General features: G+C 36.4%; 2 pseudogenes; both read right to left on the bottom strand.

Moving 5' to 3' along the window:
* Window positions 1-10,033: 10,033 nt before the first annotated feature.
* On the bottom strand, window positions 10,034-10,152 carry LOC118601902 (annotated as a pseudogene).
* Window positions 10,153-13,153: 3,001 nt separating this feature from the next.
* Window positions 13,154-13,272, bottom strand: LOC118602625 (annotated as a pseudogene).
* Between the last annotated feature and the right edge of the window lie 3,130 nt (window positions 13,273-16,402).

Here is a 16,402-nt window from a genome sequence, read left to right as displayed (position 1 = left end):
AAACAAAATTTAAGTTTCACAAACTGCTTACTCTTACTGTGTTTCTAATTTTTTTTATTCTATTTCAGTTTTTTAAAAGTGCTCGATACTATCCACTAAATTGATTTCATGACCATTAATGAATTGTAACCCGGAGTTTAAAGATATTGCTGTAGAAGTATCCTCATTTTTTTGGCCTGAACAGTTAGCTGAAAATGATCAATCTAGTGTCCTCTTTCAGAGAGAGGGGCTAGAGTTCTAGCCAACAGGCCATGACAGCCACCTTAGCAGCACTAAATGACTGGTTTGGCCATGATAAACAAAATAAAAACACTGCTTTCTGTTTAGCGGAACTCAATGAATTCTATAAAACATTTAGCCAAACAGCTGTTGTTAAGCCATTCATAAATATATTGTCCTACTTTATCCCACATTTACAAACCACTGTGCTGTGTTGATCAAGTTAGTTGAAAACAAAGCATCGTCAAGAAAGCAATACCACATTATCTCAATATTCTTACTAATAAGCCAGTGGCTGGAAATTTAGTGTTGTTGTCCTCTAGCATTTGTAAACATCTAATACAAAAAAGATTTAATCCTTTTTGAGCTTTGCTCATCTATTTTGCCTCAAAGAGATTCCAAATTAAAGGCTAAAGTTTTATTTTTCAAGTTTTAGATGTTTAAAATTCTGCATTATCGAGTCGTGTTTTTATGTGTATTTATTTATTTATTTTTCTACTCATAAAATGTCTCTATACTAAAAAAGCTTCCCAGATTTTGGTCATTTTTGGTGTTAATGAACTATTTGGCCTCATTGTGATTTTCTAAAAACAAACAAACAAAAAAGAAATTGTTGCTTTTATTTTATTTGATGTGTCTCTTTTCTAGCTCCTTTTTCTAGTTCCTTTAAAATCCATTCTGAGATACAGACTCTATGGCCATATACCAACTCTGACCAATGGAATTTAGGAAGCAACCACTACCGCATATTAGAGAAACCTGGAATAACTTTAAATAAATGCAGTGAGGAACACAGAGAGGACAGGACCTTGAGTTTTTGAGGTAGCATATAGTTTCTGCATTTAGGAGTAAAAACTGGATTTTGTGATCCTTTTTCATCAAGTCGATTTTTGCCCTTGAGTGAGAACTGACCGCAGGGGAGGTAACTCAATGCAGGCGCTTGAGAACCAGCACTTTAATGTTCTGCTTTGGGATGTAAAGTGGGCTCATCTGTAAAATTTTATCCTGTGTAATTTGAGATTTTTAAAAACACAATATCAATGTAGTCTCTCTTACATCTGAAAAGTAAATGTTTATTGATAAATTATTATTTTCTTATTTTAGCAATGACTAGAAATATGGAACCAAGATTGCACTATGCCAGTAAGCTAAGCCGACCTAATTTTATGCTGGAGAAAATCCAAAACATGAAAAAAAAAAAAAAAAAAACTGAAATGGGCTTGGTTGACTTAGGGAGATATCCTGATAACTCTGTGATTGAGTAACCTGGGCCAAGGAGCTAGTCCACACCCAGGATTAGGATGTACATTCTCCTGAGGATATTTTATATATCTGCTGTCATTCATCCTGGAGTATGGTCAGTCCCAAGGCAGATAACGTGGAAGGCCTTAGAAGGAAGGACACCTGGTATAGGATTGAAGGAGCAGTTGAGTTTGAATTTTCACTGGTAGAGGTTCAGTTATTCTTCACCACATGGGAATTGCTGGGAGGCAGAGATTCTGATTTGGGTCTCTGAGTTTGAATACTAGCAGACATAGTGGTTGCTATAAGTTACGTACCTGTTATTTGTATTACATTTCTATGAACTCCAAACCTTCCACAGGTTCTCTCTGTAAGTCACGGCCTGGTTTCATTTGTGCTGTGGGACACTGGAGAGCCAGGATGGAGAGAGAGAAAGAGAGAGACAGAGACATAGAGAGAGACAGAGACACAGAGAGAGACAGAGAGAGACAGAGGGAGAGAAAGAATGGTAGCATGGCAACGATTGCTAAATCTAGGTATAAAGTTGTTAATTTTATTAGTATTTCAAATTTTCTGTAGGTTTGAAAATTTTTAAAACAAATTTGGGAAAAAAGAGGTGATAATCCAGGGACAGGTGTTAAATTTAATGTTTATATCATTAAGTATTATGTTATATAATATAGTAACTAGCCCAAGGCTTTGAATGTTAGAGGGATTTACCTATTTTTTGGATAGCACAGATAAAACTACTTTCATGCCACTGTGAGAACATACCAAGGGATCCTCTAGAGGGTCCAGTCCCTTCCTCTGTATTCTTGGGTCTGTGTAATGCCAGTATCCACATTTCTCACCCCTGAGTAGAGGCTCAGGGAAAGGAAGATGTACTGTCCTCTACCTCCTCTCTGTGCGCTGTGTTCCATGGACCAGCAGCAGCTGCATCTCATGGCAACTTCTTAGAGATGCAGAATATATCACTTTAGCCCAGATCTACTGAAGCAGCATCTGATTCATTCACAGGTTAGTTTCATCCCTGGTAGACTAAAAATGGGCTGAAGCCATTTACCTGTCTTAAATGTCTGCATGCTTGCTCATAAGTAATTATAAGATATACGACCAATAAAATTTCTTGGGACTTGGTCTATTCTTCACCAACAATTAAAGAGAAATTTTTTTCTAATCAAACACATGCAGCTTATTTCTTCACAACTTTTTCTTTTTATAGGTGATAGTGATTTTCCACATGTCAGCTAAGTGTCTCACAATTATTCTGATCACAATGTAAGAAAAATTTTAGATTATAGGTTTATAAACTTAAAGTTTTTAGTCCTGAAAAATGCTCTTCTAAAATAGAAAACGACATGAAGTCAAATGCTTTAATCAGTTTTTAAGTATAAAAATATGCTGTGGGTTGTAAAAGTTTGCTGAAAGGTCTTCTTGACATTTATGCTTCTCCGTAGCCCTTTAACTAGAAACAATTTAAAAGTAATTCACTAACAGTTCAAGAGTTGGAAATGGGTTTCTTTTCCTTTTATTATTCTGCAGTCTGTGCCACCATAGCTAAGGAAAATGAGAGGAAATCCTATCTTCTTCAGTCTCTATACAGAGTTGAAACTCAAGGTCTCTGTGGTGAGTGCTTTAGGAAGGAGATCAGTGGCCCGAAGCCCAAGCAATGGAGCTGCAGATGCTTTTGCGAGGTTTTAGTGAAGTCCCTGTTAGGATGAAAATTGCAGGCCTTCTTCTGGATAAATATGTCCAGTGTAATTATTACACTGGACATATTTATCAAAAAATGCCAAGGAAAAAGGGTAAAAACCCTCATATTTGGAGGTCTGCATCTGAAAGCCCTTTTCTTTCCTTAGGAAATATTTGTGGCTCTTTGTTCCTGTGAAGGAAAATGTGCTTGTAAATTCCACCCAAGAGAAAGCATATCTTTGCATCCACTGCATCAGGAAGGAATAGATACAATCCCACAAACATGTGCCAAAATCCCAGAAACCTGACCTAAGGCTAGGGGGTGGGGTTGAAATAGGGGATGGAATTATGCCAGAAAAGCAACCCAGCCTGGCAGAAAATTTCAATAAGGAAGTTCTCTGTGCCAACGTTGGCCTCAAAGAAAAGTACTCCACCTACTCCTTAAAGCTTCAAAGATGTCAAGGGAAGCGTTGCCTTCATTTGCGTTCCAGACCTTCCTAGACAGTCCCGCCAAGACCAGCCAAAGCAAACTTTTCGCCATACACTAGACGCACATCGCAGGTTTTCAGGCTGCCAGTCTGGTTGCCTAAGGTCCAACTGTTATTGGTTCTTTTTTCTTTTTCTTTCTTTCGTTCGTTCGTTCTTTCTTTTGTTCTTTCTTTCTTTCTTTCTTTCTTTCTTTCTTTCTTTCTTTCTCTCTCTCTCTCTCTCTCTCTCTCTCTCTCTCTCTCTTCCCTTCCCTTTTTCCTTTCCTTTCCTTTCTTTTCCTTTTTTTGTACTCAGGATTTCACTTATCCTGGAGTTTCCTTAAACCATTAACTAATGGGGGGGGGCCGTGCAGGGTTGGGGGTGGTGTTCTAGAGTTCCATCCAAGGCTCTTTTGTATTAAAACCTTATTCAAATAAGAAAGGATGGCATTCAGGCATATGCATTTTTTATTGCTACTACCCACTTTTCCTTATTCCTACTTCTTAAAGGGGTGTGACACGTTTTTACCCAACACGAAGCAAATTACTCTCCAGGTTAAGTAGAAGGGAAGGATGGCGATTAGGCAGTGTATTCTGTGCTGTCTGCTTTTAGAGTATGAGTGGGTTTACCTAGAATTCCTCAGAGCTTACACCACTAGGATTGGAATTCAAGACTCTCAAAATGGTTCCCCCCACTTTTGGGCAAAACCACTTCTTATATGGGGGCTTCTGATATCAACTGTTTCCTTATCATTTAAGGATAGGGTTGCATGAGGGGTTTGAGAAGGTGCCAGTGACTTGTAACTTGTACAATTAAAATTTTTTATACCTTTAAATGTTTCCTGAGGGGAGTCCCAGTGCCTTCACCAAAAACCTCAGTGGAAGCCTTTACGGCATTATCTTAAAGAAGCATTCTTATAATTAATTAAATCTGTTACCTTGAATATGCATTTGCTGTCAATACATAATTTTAACCATCCTTTCAGAGCAATTTGTTTTCATCACCAAGTTTAATGACCATTTCCTCAGACTATTACCTGGATCTCTTGCCACCATTCTGGCCCTTTAAGAAGACATTTTTAGAAATCCCCTGGCAATACTGAAAAGAGCTCAGCAGTCAGAGGAGAAATGGAGAGGCTTCACTCTGTCAGTTTTGTCTAGCTCGGACTTGGGACTATGAGAAAGACACACACACACACACACACACATGCACACGTACCCCACAGAATCTCCAGTTAGGAAGTCTGAGTGGCATTGATTCATTCTTCTGGCTCATATTTCAGCTTATAAGGCTCCTGACCTCAGGTTTCTGCAGTGTGCCAGGCAGGAACTACATCTCATATCAAGCCTAAGATGGCAGTTAGAACATTTGAAAGAGCATCTAAGACAAGAAAATCTAATTCTAGATAGGGAGTGTCTTTGGCCCTTTTTACCTACTTCAGTCTTCCTGTCTCTTGGGACTTCTTCTTTCTCTTTCCTGGGATACCTTCCCTAGTGTGTACTGAGTCACCCCCAAACTTGCTACCCCCGGTATATCCCATTATCTTTAGAGACCACTCCCATTTCCCCACTCTTGCACCATCTAATCTTCTGGTCTAGTTCTTCTTTGCAAGCAATATTATAACAACTAATATTTTTTGGTACTTGCAGTTTATAAAATATAGATAATTATGTTGAACCCAAACCACCCTGTTGGGATGGTATAATTTTAGCATAAAAATAAATGTAAGGCTCAGAGGTTCACTAGCTTGTTAGGGCTACAGGGTGATCGATGGATTCATATCTTTCTGTTCTACATGCCAGGCTCTCACCACCAACCCTGCAGGCTCTGTGGCTACCTGGGCCATGAGAGCTTCTCTGTTGCAGTCTACCCAGCTTCCTAGGGCAGGCCAAAGGCTCTGATAAGACACCAGAAAGCTGCTTTCTGGACTCCATGTTCTGAAGTAAGAAAGAGTAACTTTAAGTAAGTTTGCAAATAAGATTATATATATGTGTGTGTGTGTGTGTGTATTTTAAATTCATTTTAATGTCATCTCACTTTCCTTTCTCATCGCATGACAGACTTGATCCTCAGTGCAGGTGCCTGGGAGGGAGCTGGGAAGGAGGAGGATCCTAAGATCTCTTCCCCATCTGAGCTCCAGGGAAAAAAGGCTGAGAGCAGATGTTGTGAGAATTGTTTACACAAATGACTTCCTCAGATTCATAACACAAGCAATGCTGGTTCAGAGCCCAACTGGAAAGGTGTAATGGAGAGGTGTGGATAATGAATCTCCTAATTTTGATGAAAAGAGCCAGCCTTTTTGTAAAGGGAGCCCAGCTCATTTGTACTTTGAGGAAAACAGTAGGAAGGGGCATGAAAGCAGCTTTCACCCAGAGGAGCAGAAGAAGTTGCTCTCAATTCTGGAGGTCTGAGAGAAAAAGAATTGTAGGAGACTTTGTGAGCTACTCAGACTCCCATAAAAATAAGTTGGAGCCCCCTTTAGGCGGGAGAAACACCTAGGTCTTGCAATAATTACCCAGGAGGGAGCTAGCTAGCTGGTTGTGTTGTAGCCACCAGCCCCCGAAAGACACATGGACCACCAGAACTCAGTGAGTTATAGGAAACACACTCTTTATTCGGCCAGCTGGGTGTTCCAGGGGTACACAGACCCCAAATTCCCCAAATTAAGCAGCCCCGAAATGTAGAGGTACAGGGTTTTTAAGCCCAAAATCCCATTCTTTATTCTGTCTGAATACAAAGGTCTATTTTTCTTCTATTCACTACCTGTCGACCCACAGGTCGGGTGTACAAGTGGGGGTACAGAAGCAGAAAGCTTATGTTATGTTTCCATAGGCAATAGCCTATGTTCCCATGGCGATAGTCAAGCAATGATTTTCCCTGCCGGCACAGTTGGATATGACTGTCAATGATATTTTGACCCCTATTGCCATGATTAACTGGCTATTGGGATACTGAGGTACTCTCAACATACATTTTGGCTAACCTTCCAGTTTTTTTTTTTTAAATAAACAATACAACAATTGCAAATTTCCAATTATTATTTTTTTAAAAGTATATATTTGTTCAAATAATATAGAAGTTACAGACAAATGTTAATTGAGAAAGACCGTGCATCAAGGACTTACAGCTTTCTCGGTACTCTTCGGTCAATGGTGTATGTAGTATGTGGGGGTGAGTTAGCTCTACCAGCCTACCCTCTCCTGCCCTAGGCCTCAAAACCTCAGACAAAGTCCCCAAGCACTTGAGGTGGGGGGTGGGGGGTGGGGGTGGGGAGGGAGCTTTGCTCATTCTTTAGAGAATTGAAACAAAGAAGAAAATGAGGCAAAAGACAGGAGTAGTGTATTTCCACATTTTTTTTTTCTCAGCGGAAACTATATATTCAGCCCGAACACAGGACTGTAAAAGAGCAGAAGTATTAGAGCTCAGCTAACTAAATTGAATTCTCCACCTGCACCATGTGGGACTGTTGGCAAGTCTCTTAAATTCCATGGAAGTCTGATGGGCAGGGCCACGTTCCAGTTAGGAAGTCTGCATTCAGCCAGGTGTGAATCCCAGCTCTGCTACTATTGTGTGAGCTGGGGCCAAGTACTTAACCTTTCTGAAACTCTAAGCTTTCTCATCTATAAAATGAGAGAAATGTTAGTAGGTTGGTATGAGGACGAAATGAAGGGGAAAAGAAAAGACCCATAGCTCATAAGGTTGGTATGAAGATGAAATAAGAAAAATATATATAAGACTCATAGCTCTTGGAACATCTTATGCATTTAATAAACACTATTTATTATTGTTAATCATAGATGTTTTTGATACACTTGTGTCTATTTATACCTGAGCTGATGTTATTTTTCAATACATATTTATCTTCTTTTAGTTAAAAGTTATTTTTCTTTTTGAGGAGCCATTCTTCTCATACTTATCTAAGATCCCCACTCCTAAACTTACTTACCTTTGGCTTAGGGGTCTCTGCTTTGAGCTTTTTGTGTTAAGAACTTCTACTACAGTACTTATCAGAGTGCATTTTAATTGTGTTTTTGTTTGTCTCCTTCACTAAATTATAGGTTGTTTGAGGGCAGGGGTTTTATTCTCAGAATCCAACATATAATATGCCTTCACCAAATACTTGTTAGATAAGTGTAGATGTGAACGGATATCTTTATCTGAAAGAGATTTTGATCTGCAAGGAGGTAAAGACTTCTGAAATCCTACTCTACCATATATATCTGAATATAAGTGACCTAGCCTGAAGCTGACCTGTGGGCCAAAACAAAGAGGCCTGTTTCATGTTTTCTGCCTTCAGCAGGACTGGTTGCTTACCAAAGCTGACCTTCTGGACCACATGATCTGGGCAGTATCTTATACCTTGCTATATTCACGGGGTCCAGAAATTAATAGATGTTAATAACTATTTAAATGAGTACATATAATTTAAAAAGTATACTTTCTTTGGTATTTCACTCTAAAAGCTAAAAAGATCTTATACTTTTGAGAGCTTTTATCCTAAGACCTATAGTAAAATATTCTTTTTCCAGCTTTATTGAGATATAATTGGCATATAACACTATGCATTTCAGGTGTACAACATTAGGATTTGATGTATCTATATATTGTGAAATGATTACCACAATAAAGTTAGTTAACACATCCATCACCTCATGTAGTTACCATTTATTTGTATGTGGTAAGAACATTTAAGATCTATTCTCTTAGAAAATTTTAAGCATATAATAAAATGTTGTTAACCATAGTCACCATGCTGTACATTAGAGATTCAGTACTTTTTCATCTTATAATTCAAAGTTCATACCCTTTGACCAACATCTCTTCATTTGCTTCCACTCCCAACCCCTGGCAACCACCGTTCTACTCCTGTTTTTATGAGTTTGACTTTTTTAGATTCTACATATGTGAAATCATACAGTATTTGTCTCTCTCTATCTGACTTATTTCACTTAACATAATGCCCTCGAGGTCCATTCATGTTGTCACAAATGGCAGGATTTCCTTCTCTTTTATGGCTGAATAATGTTCATTGAATATATATATTTTCTTTACACATTTATCCATTGATGGACACAGGTTGATTTCTATGTTGTACATAATGCCACAATGAACCTGAGAGTGCAGATATCTCTTTGAGATAATGATTTGTGTCTTTTGGATATATACCTTGGAGTAGGATTGCTGGATCATATAAAAGTACCATTTTTAATTTTTCAAGGAACCTTTGTACTACTTTTCATAGTGGCCGCACCAATTTACATTCCTACCAACAATGCACCGGGATTCTATTTTCTTCACATCCCCACCAGCATTTGTTATTACCTCTTGTCTTTTTGATAATAGCCATTCTGATAGGTATGAGGTAATATCTCATTGTGATTATAGTAAATATTCCTGTCACCATTCTTGGGAGTTGTTTGTGGTTTATTTTCTTGACGTTATTCTCTGTTGGCTGCCATTTTAAAGAGATTGCTACGTGATCTAGTACTGTAAGACCAGCATAGCAGGCAATAAAGTCATATTGGGGTTAAAATGAATTTTAGTAACCTGGATAGTTTACGTAGTTTATCTTATCAATATAAACAGATACGTTGCCAAAATAGACAAATAAACAAAAAACTCCTGGAAAGGGTGAAGGAAGCTTTTGGCCTTCAAATACAAGAATGAAAGAAAGAAAGAAAGAAAGAAAGAAAGAAAGAAAGAAAGAAAGAAAGAAAGAAAGAAGAAAGAGAGAGAGAGAGAGAGAGAGAGAGAGAGAGAAAGAAAGAGAAAGAAGGAAAGAAGGAACTGTGAAGCCTGTGGATTTTTAAAAACGATTGGTTCTATTCTCTCTTAAACACATCCTTTTTCAGGTATCTTCTAGTTAATAAAAAATCCCTGTGATCTTTCCATTTTGAGATATTAATATTGCATCATTGCTCACTGCTGTATAGAGATTCACAGAATCTCCCTAGTCCCATCCACTAGCCTCACAAGCCCTTGAACATTTGTGGCTTGTTTATTTCTTAAGTTCTTTGGCAGCCAATGTTTTTATTGCCTGAAGGAAGTCTCCTTCAAAAGCAAAACTTTTCTAAAAGAAACCAACTTCTTCATCAAATTCTGTTATTTTTATTTTAAAGAATTTTTTCCCCTCACTGAGCATCTTTCTGGAACAGTTTTCAAACTTGTTCCACAAAAATAACTTTTTCTCCTTGATTCTCAACAGAAATTTCTCTTGAATTACTCTTATATAAAGGAGCTCTATGGCGATATCCATCAGCTCAGCCAATTTCACTTAATCTCTTTAGACTGATAATGGCTGCATCAATGGCTCAATAATGTGCTGTTTAAAAAAGACCAGATTTATCTTATTTACAACAAATTCATTAAAATAAACTTAATCTAACATCAAGATTATTAAACTTTTTAAAAATGCCTGTAGCACCTGGTTTTCCTAGGTGGTCTCCCATCCAAGTACTAACCAAGCCCAATTCTACTTAGCTTCCTAGATCAGACAAGATCAGGTGTGTTCAGGGCGGCATGGCTGTAGGCTGAACATTTATTATATGAAGTATATACCCTCTTTGGAGCATAAGTGCAACAGTAGTTCCAGCTTGAGTCTAAGTAGACATATCTGGCCAACTTGTAGGTTGAGAAGCATCCTGGGAGAGACCTTGGCATAAGAGAAGGTAGGAGCGAAACAATAAGAAATTTGAGACTTTGGAAGGGAGGGATGGTTCTGAGTTCAGCGAGGTGATTGTTACTTAGGTTTAACGGCAGGCTCAAACCCCACTGGAATTATATCTGAGCCTCATAGAGAGCAGGCATGGTTATCAGAAATAAAAATCATGAGCAGCTTTAAACATGATGCTGGGGCAGGAGCAGAACTGACTGCACAGTGGCAAGAAAGGAACGAAACATTCTTGCCTGTTTCTCAACACAATACTCTGAAGCTTTCAGCCTTTGACACAAAAGGCTTTGTTGCCTTCACTAAGAAGACAGTGGGACCCACAGACATGGTGGCATGTAGTTGTTGCTAAATGGGCGATAGCACAGCAGGAAATGTAACCAGCAGAGGCAGATCTCTCTAGGAGCACATGCATGCAGTGTACCTTCAGGGTCATCTACAAGTACTTGAGAAATACAGGCAAACTTCCTTCCTTAGTGCTCTCAAACTATAGAAGCCTGGACAAACATGAATTAAATAAAATCCTGAGTTATGAGCCGGGGCAGAAGTAAGGAATGCCTTAAGTGAAATTAAAGAATAACATGATTTTCTGTAGTTTTCTTCATATCAAAACTGCATAGTTGGATGGAAAATATATTTAGACTACAATCTAGCCACAACTAATATATGCCTTTGTATATTTTGACTGAATAAAAACCAAATCCAAGATATCAGTTGGTGACCTACCATCTCTAAAAAACTGGTAAAGCAAATTAAGTACAGAATTTACATTTGCAAGCACATTTTCTTGAGTTCTTCTGGTTTCATGTTTTTTACTCCCTAATCTTGTTAACTTCTAAGATACTTATAACATGGATTTCTTTTTAATGCATAACACATTTTAGTATTCTTGTTTTTGGCAAGATTTTACACAAACGTGTTACTTCCAGAAAGTGACTTAGTAAGAAATGTTAATAGAAACACCTTTAGAGTATTCATAAGTGTTTAGTCTTTAAATATGTGTGATCAGATTTTTTAAAATCTTGTAATTGCTAAAATTAGCACAGTAAGAAATGACTTATCCTTTGTAGCAAATAAGCACCATGAAAATGCATAGAAGATAAAACAAAGATGAATATTAATTTAAAATTTTTAAGTCTATTGATTTTTTGAATTACAAAAAATAGTGTTCTAATTGTTGGATATTTAGAAACAGTTGAAACAAATAAGAAAACAAATCACAAACTACATAATTCAATCTGTTGTAGAAAACAGAAAACCACTGTTATAATTTGGGGATGCTCTTTAAAAATATGTTTCTATATATTACATATATGTATAGTCAAATAAGATCATAATATTGTATAATAGTTTTATATCATGTTATATTTTCACTGACTATATTTTCTTAGCTCTTATTTCTCTAGTCATTTGGAAGTTATAATTACATTTTTTCTATTAGTGATTATCTTTTTGTTATTAAAAGCGGTTTGAAATATTTTTATCTCTGCTTATCAAGGTTAAGAATATAACTGTACCTATTAACTATCATCTGTGTAAAATGAGAAAATTTTCAGGCTTTTACTGTCTTTACTGTTTTTCCTCACTTCACAATTTTGATTGCTGTAATCTGGAATCTAGATCTAAATTATTATTACTTTATATTATTAACTTTTCTTTGAGGACTTATTTTTGAGAATTATTTTGTCCTCTAATCATTTAATGACAGTTTCCAAGATGTTATTCTAGGTTTAACTATGTAGTTTCCACTACTTCCTACCTTCTCTTTTTATTATAATACCCAGATTCTTGAGTTCTTTATCTTGATCCATTCCTAGGTTGGCTGGATCATATCCTCAAACTCTGAATACAGTAATTCCTAAACACTGGCTAATAAGAGAATATTAGTCTTTCCCACAAATGTCCTTGACTAAGTGTATAATTATCTTTTTCTCCTCAACTTGGAAATTAGTTTTCATCTATGGCTACTATTTGGTTCTCAAGAGGGGCAGTGGTTCTCAACCCTGGGTACACATTCAAATCACTGGGGAAGATTTTTAAAAATGTCAATGCATATGTTCTATCCCAGAATAATTAAATCAGAATGTCTAAGGGTTAAGCACAGATGCTAGTATTTTCTTAAATGATTTTTTTTTTAATTTTTCAATTATAATTGCCATACAATATTATTTTAGTTTCAGGCATACAACATAGTGATTAGACATTTGTATAATTTATGAAGTGGTCACCCCAATAAATCTAGTACCCACTTGACACCATAGAAAGTTATTACAATATTAACTGTATTTCCTGTGCTGTACTTTATGGCCTCTTATAACTGGCGATTTGTACATCTTGATCTCTTGCCCCTTTTAAACTCTTCCCCCACAACACTCCCTCCCATCTGGCAACCATAAAAAGTTCTCTTTATGAGTTTATCTCTGTTCTATTTTTTCATTTATTTTGTTCTTTAGATTCCACATATAAATAAAATCATATGGTATTTGTCTTTCTCATTTTGACTTATTATACTTAGCATAATACCCTCGAGATTCATCCATGTTGTTGCAGATGGCAAGATTTCATTATTTTTTATGGCTGAATAATATTCTATTGTGTGTGTATACATATATATGGACACTTAGGTTGCTTCCATATCTTGGCTATTATAAATAATGCTGTAATGAACATAGGGATGTATATGTCTTTTTGTTTTCTTTGTTTTATTATCTATCTATCTATCTATCTATCTATCTATCTATCTATCTATCTATCTATCTTTCTATCTATCTGTCTATTTTAGGCGAGACAACCTTTGGTTGACCTCACAGATTGCAAGGACCTTATCAGCTTACAATCCCTTATATTTTATTTTTTATTTTTTTACGCCTATAGCACCTGGTCTTCCTAAGTGGTCTCCTATCTAAATACTAACCAGGCCCAAACCTGCTTAGCTTCTGAGATCAGATGAGATCTGGCTTGTTCAGGGTGGCATGGCCATAGATGCATATGTCTTTTGGAAAGAGTGTTTTTGGTTTCTTTGGATAAATACCTAGAAGTGGAATTGCTGGGTCTTTTTCCTGTTACAGCCTTTGCTTTAAAGTCTATATCGTCTGACGTAGATATAGCTACCTCAGCTTTTTTTGTTTATTTTCATTTGCATGAAATGTCTTTTTTTATCCCTTTACTTTTAGTCTTTTTTGCTTCTTTTTATTTATTTGTTTGTTTATTTGCTTCTTCTTCTTAAAGAAGTCCCTTTACCATTTCTTATAATATTGGTTCAGTGGTGATAAACTCCTTCAGCTTTTCCTTATCAAGGAAGATTTACATCTTTCCTTTGATTCTAAATAATAGCCTTCATGGGTAGAGTAGTCTTGGCTGTAGGTCCTTACTTTTCATCACTTTGAATATTTTGTGCCAACCCCTTCTGGCCTGCAACATTTCTGTTGAGAATCAGCTGATAGTCTTCTCTCTTTGTCTTTAAACTCTGGCATTTTAATTATGTGTCTCAATGTGGGCCTCTTTGGGTTCATCTCGTTTGGGACTCTCTCCATTCCTGAATAATTCAATCAAAATATCTAAGAATGGAGACCAGACACTAGTATTTTTAAAAGGATCACCCAATAATTTTAATGCATAGCTGGGGTTAAGAACCTCTGCTTAAGAAATAAGCCGATGTTTCCTGCAAGGATGCTGTAGAGCTTTTTTTCTTCTTAAATCTTGAAACCCTCAACAGGATATGTCTAGGTGTCCATATCTCTTCGTTACTGCCTGGTAACCAATCATCCTATAAACTCAGCAATTTCTCCCTATTGTTTCTTCGAATATTGCTTCCACATATCCATTCTATTTTTTTCTTTCTAGGATTCTTAGGGCATGTTGATTGGATTTCCTAGATATCTCCTTCATGTTTCCTTTGTTTTCTCTCATCATTTTGCCACTTTATCCTTGGGATGTCATTGTGAATTTCTTATTCTGTAAGGCATCAATCTGCTGTCTATTGCCTTTGACATTTATAATTGTGTGATTGTATTTCTCATTTCCATACAATCTGTATTGTATAATTTTAGCAAGAGACCTAAATTGATTTTAAAAAATCAGTTTATACTCCTATCAACAATTTATAAGAGTTTCACTTGCTCTATATTTTGCTACCCTGGTATTGTTAGCTATTTTCCTTTTCCTTTGATTGGTAATGTTCACACTTATGGGTCATGTATCTGTCCACTTTTCTAAAGTGACTGTTAAAGTTTTTTCCCCATTTTTAATTGATTTTTCAGTTTTTTCCATCTTAACATGTGAGAATTCTTTATATAATCCTTTGTGAGTTTGATCCATCACAAATACTTTCTCCCAGTCTGTGGCTTGCCTTATCACTCTCTCAATATCTCTCTCTCATAAATCCTTCATTTTATTTAAGTTCAGTGTTTCAATCTTTCATTATCCGGGTAGTGCTTTTGGTATTCTCTTTAAGAAATTTTGCCCCAACAGAAATCATGAAGACATTACATTTTCCTCTAGAAGCTTGAATTTTACTTTTCACATATATATCTATGATCCATCCTAAATTAATTTTTATATACTATGTGAAGGTGAACTCAAACTTTTAAAAAAATACAGTTATCTAAACTTCAACTTATAAAGTTTCTTCTTTCTATTTGGTGAAAGGGATATGCTATTTGACAGATTTTGTGGTGTGCTTCCTTTCTAAGGCTTCTTCCATAGGCAGCCCCAACCTCACTGCTGGTATGTGATATAGCTGCCCTGATCCTAACTCCCAAGCCAAGGTCTCTAACTAAGTTCTCACTGCATCATCAAAAAAATGTTGCTGCCAGTAACACTGGGGAAACCACTTGGTCTTGCCTTTAAGCTCCCTCCATAGAGGCAGCGAGGGCCCCAAAAGCTTAGGAAAACCATTCAGTAACATAAATATTGAGACCATGCATGAGCTGTCTGGTTGAAACAGTTAACATTGCTTGACACCTCTGCTACCCTCAGACTCACATAATTTTCATGAGCCAAAAGAATCACTGGTGGGTGTTTGCAGTCAGCCTCGAGGTCAAGCCTCTCCTTTGGCGATTGGCAAATTGGACCTGGATGTCCTTTTCAAATCTGGTCCCAACTGCACAGGATTTAGAAGAAATCCTTTGAAGTTTCTGGCATTTATATGGTTTCCTTCCCTAGCTTCCAGTACTGATTTAGGGTTTTACATAGTTTAAAATTTTCTAGGTCATTTTGGATGGGACTGGGAAGCAGGTGGTTCAAATATGTGTTTTCAGTTTCCCATACTTTCCTTGAACTGTAGTAAGATATTTTTTACTTCTAACCTTGTGGAAATTGTGTAGAAAACTTTGCTCTAGTTCTAAGAAAATATTATTTATAGTAATAGTAAACATTGCTTTTAATATTAGCAATTAATATTTAATATTCATTTATTTACACACTTATTTTTGTATTTCATACTAGTCTTTTTTTCTACGCACTTCTTGAAATGTATTAAGATCTTGCTGTATATTAAATTTCATATATTACTCATAAAGTTTTTTTATTATTGTACTATGAGCATTTCTCCATGTTATTGATAATTTTTATTTTATATATGTATTATAATCCATTTTTAGAAAAAGCCTTGTATATGTGAACACATCTGTATTTGTATAGACAAATGAAAAATTATGGAAAGATACATACTAGACTGTAAAGTAGTAGAGGGAGAGTATTACTTTTACTTCTATGTTGTTTAAAATGTTACCACAAAATACTTTTTAAAATAAAAATGTTCTTGGTTCTAGTCTTTTAAAAGTACATTTTAGTTCTACTTTTATTTTCCCAGTATATTTTTAACTCTAATTTTGCTTACTCTAACCTAAGGCAAAAAGATGACTTGCTGGTCCCCTGCATACCCTGTGTTTCCTTCATTTATTTCCTCTCTCCTTTTCCCTCACCTAGAACATGCTTCTCCTCCATCAGTGCTTAAGGAGTCAGTTCAGAGGCCACCTCCTTTGAAAGGACTATCTCGTTCCTCAGAATTGGAGGTGAACGACTTTGAATCCCAGGGCATATCATCTAGGCAGCTCTTCAGGCCGTTGAACTTTTTCTTTACACCTTAGTTCTTGATCTAGATGATTTATCTCC

The sequence above is a fragment of the Rousettus aegyptiacus genome, unplaced genomic scaffold (genome assembly GCF_014176215.1).
Source record: "Rousettus aegyptiacus isolate mRouAeg1 unplaced genomic scaffold, mRouAeg1.p scaffold_m13_p_4, whole genome shotgun sequence".
NCBI classification, from domain to species: domain Eukaryota; kingdom Metazoa; phylum Chordata; class Mammalia; order Chiroptera; family Pteropodidae; genus Rousettus; species Rousettus aegyptiacus.
This window is presented reverse-complemented; position numbering and strand designations above follow the sequence as displayed.